Consider the following 3,978-nt stretch of genomic DNA (forward strand, 5'->3'; position numbering starts at 1 on the left):
GGAACAAGGGTCAGATTTAAAAATCCCTCTTAATTATGGAGCTTAACCCTTTCCCTGTCAGGACTCACTAACCCCTGGGAGGGCGTAAAGCAGGGGAGGTATCACATTAAGGGTGACAGGAGACATATGTCACACCCAGGTACAGAGAGGGTATGAAGGGGTCACCCAGCTGTTACTGGTCATCTGGGGTCAGTGGGGAAGGGAGGGAAAGAAAAGGGGGGGAGAGGGTGAGAGAGGGAGATAGAGAGGGGGGGGGAAACGAGGAAGGGAGAGAGGGGGGAGAAAAAGAAGGGAGTAGAGAAAGAGGGAGAGAGAGTGCGAGAGACAGGGGAGAGGGAGAGGGAGGAGGTATTGGGAGGGGGAGAGGGAGGAGGAAGGGGGAGCGAGAAGGGGATTGAGGGGTTGGAGGGAGAGGATGGGGAGGGAGATGTGGGGAGAGGGAGGGAGGGAGAAAAGGGGGATGAGAGATGGAGAGAGAGGGGGAGTGGGAGGGAGAAGAGGAGGTAAAAATAGGGAAAATTAGAAAGCAACAGAAAAGAAAAAAGATGAAAAATGCAGAGGCAGCATTAAATGTGTAAATAAAAGTAAGAAAACTAAGGACAGAAAGTTTCCCCCTTTCTCACCCCTCTGCTCTCCAACCTCCCCCCCTTCCTTCCTCGCCCCCCTCACCCCTCCTAACCCCCCTCTCCCCCATTCTCTCACTCACCCCCAGCTGCTGCTGCTCAGGTCTCCCGGGGAGAAGCCAGGGACGCCAAAAACACAGGGGACTGAGGGAGAGAAGCGTATATATATTATATATATATCCTGTGACAGAGCGGACCCCCCCCACCCCCCGCAGGGTGACACAGTGACAGACAATGGGGAGCCATGGGACATGGAGTCTGTCCTTTCCTCCTGCAGGGTGACACAGTGACACAGACAGAGGGGAGCATTGTGACATGGAGTCTGTGTTGCCCCCTCCCCCCCCCCCCCCCCCGCAGGGTGACACAGTGACACAGACAGAAAGGAGCTATGTGACATGGAGTCTGTCCCTCCCCCCGCAGGGTGACACAGTGACACAGACAGAGGGGAGCTATGTGACATGGAGTCTGTCCCTCCCCCCGCAGGGTGACACTGTGACACAGACAGAGAGGAGCTATGGGACATGGAGTCTGTCCCTCCCCTGCAGTGTGACATAGTGACACAGACAGAGGGGAGCAATGTGACATGGATTGTGTCCCTCCTCCGCAGGGTGACACTGTGACACAGACAGAAGGGAGCTATGGGACATGGAGTCTGTCCCTCCCCCCGCAGGGTGACACAGTGACACAGACAGAGGGGAGCAATGTGACATGGAGTCTGTGTCCCCCCCCCTCCCCCCCGCAGGGTTACACAGTGACACAGACAGTGAGGAGCTGTGTGACCTGGAGTCTGTCCCCCCTCCCGCAAGTTGATACAGTGACACAGACAGAGGGGAGCTATGTTACATGGAGTCTGTCCCTCCCACAGGGTGACACAGTGACACAGAGAGAAGGGAGCTATGTGACATGGAGATACACTGTCCCTCCCCCCGCAGAGCGACAGTATATATCTGCACTATTACACACTCATATGCTCTACAAAACATCCTTGTATTTACCCCTCTGGCAGCCATATTTAACGCCCCCCCCCCCCCAAAAAAAAGTGAATGTACCTGAGCGTTTGTGAGGTCCCGTGTGCCAGGCAGACCTGGCAAGGATACAAAGGACAGGCAGGCAGAGCCTGGGATAAGAGAGCAGTGTCCATGGTGTGACAATCTGTGACTGAGACCTTGTCAGCCATCCCCTTTATATACCTGAGGGAGACCCCAGCCAGCTGCCCCACTCCCCCCATGAGGGGAGAGGGGGGCAGAATGTGTCCCAGTTGTACAAACAGGGGGGCAGCAGGGGGCAGAGAATTTTAACAGCTCGAGGTGAGGAATAAAAACATTCCGGGGAGAATTCCCACACTGCACGTGAGAAAAGTACCAGAGAAGTGACAGCAGCTCGGCGGGTGGGGGGGGGGGGGGGTAATTAGTGGGGGTAATTAGGCACCGTTTGCACAAATGAGTCTGGAGGAGGATTCAAAAAATAGCAACGACAAAAAGAATTACATGGAAAATTCTGCGTGTTATTATACCTCTCTGCATATTGTATCATTCTGCGTGTTATTATACCTCTCTGCATATTGTATAATTCTGCGTGTTATTATACTTCTCTGCATATTGTATAATTCTGCGTGTTATTATACCTCTCTGCATATTGTATAATTCTGCGTGTTATTATACCTCTCTGCATATTGTATAATTCTGCGTGTTATTATACCTCTCGGCGTGTTATTATACCTCTCTGCATATTGTATCATTCTGCGTGTTATTATATCTCTGCGTGTTATTATATCGCAACATGTTTTTACATCTCTCTACGTGTTATTATTTAATTATGCGTGTTATTATATCTCTGCGTGTTTTTACATCTCTCTACGTGTTATTATATCTCTGCGTGTTTGTGTCGTTCTGCCTGTTATTATATCTCTCTCTGTTATTATATATCACTCTGTTATTATATCTCTCTCTGTTATTATATATCACTCTGTTATTATATCTCTCTCTGTTATTATATCACTGTGTGTTATTATATCTCTCTCTGTTATTATATCTCTCTCTGTTATTATATATCACTGTGTGTTATTATATCTCTCTGTTATTATATATCACTGTGTGTTATTATATCTCTCTCTGTTATTATATATCACTGTGTGTTATTATATCTCTCTCTGTTATTATATATCACTGTGTGTTATTATATCTCTCTCTGTTATTATATATCACTGTGTGTTATTATATCTCTCTCTGTTATTATATATCACTGTGTGTTATTATATATCTCTCTGTTATTATATATAACTGCGTGTTATTATATCTCTCTGCATGTTATTATATCTCTCTGCGTGTTATTATATCTCTCTGTGTGTTATTATATCTCTCTGCATGTTATTATATCTCTCTGCGTGTTATTATCTCTCTGCGTGTTATTATATCTCTCTGCGTGTTATTATATCTCTCTGCGTGTTATTATATCTCTCTGTGTGTTATTATATCTCTCTGCATGTTATTATATCTCTCTGCATGTTATTATCTCTCTGCGTGTTATCATATCTCTCTGCGTGTTATTATATCTCTCTGCGTGTTCTTATATCTCTCTGCGTGTTATTATATTTCTCTGTGTGTTATTATATTTCTCTGTGTGTTATTATATCTCTCTGTGTGTTATTATATCTCTCTGTGTTATTATATTTCTCTGTGTTATCATATCTCTCTGTGTGTTATTATATCTCTCTGTGTTATTATATCTCTCTCTGTGTTATTATATCTCTCTGTGTTATTATATTTCTCTGTGTGTTATTATATCTCTCTATGTTATTATATTTCTCTGTGTGTTATTATATCTCTCTATGTTATTATATTTCTCTGTGTTATCATATATCTCTGTGTGTTGTTATATCTCTCTGTGTTATTATATCTCTCTCTGTGTTATTATATCTCTCTGTGTTATATCTCTCTGTGTTATTATATTTCTCTGTGTGTTATTATATCTCTCTCTGTGTTATTATATTTCTCTGTGTGTTATTATATCTCTCTCTGTGTTATTATATTTCTCTGTGTGTTATTATATCTCTCTGCATGTTATTCCTGCTTCTCACCTGTCTCCCCTACACTCTATCCTAAACGCTGCTACTAGAATCACTTTACTCTCTCCTAAATCTGTCTCAGCGTTTCCCCTGCTGAAATTTCTCTCCTGGCTTCTGATCAGATCCCGTATCACACTCCATTCTTCTCCTCCCTTTTAAGGCAATCCACTCCTCTGCCCCTCCTTACATCTCAGCCCTAATTTCTCGCTATACACCATCCCGACTCTTGCGTTCTGCTCAAGGATGTCTTCTCTCTACCCCTTGTGTCTCTAAAGCCCTGTCCCGCCTTAA

The sequence above is a fragment of the Ascaphus truei genome, chromosome 16 (genome assembly GCF_040206685.1).
Source record: "Ascaphus truei isolate aAscTru1 chromosome 16, aAscTru1.hap1, whole genome shotgun sequence".
Lineage (NCBI taxonomy): Eukaryota > Metazoa > Chordata > Amphibia > Anura > Ascaphidae > Ascaphus > Ascaphus truei.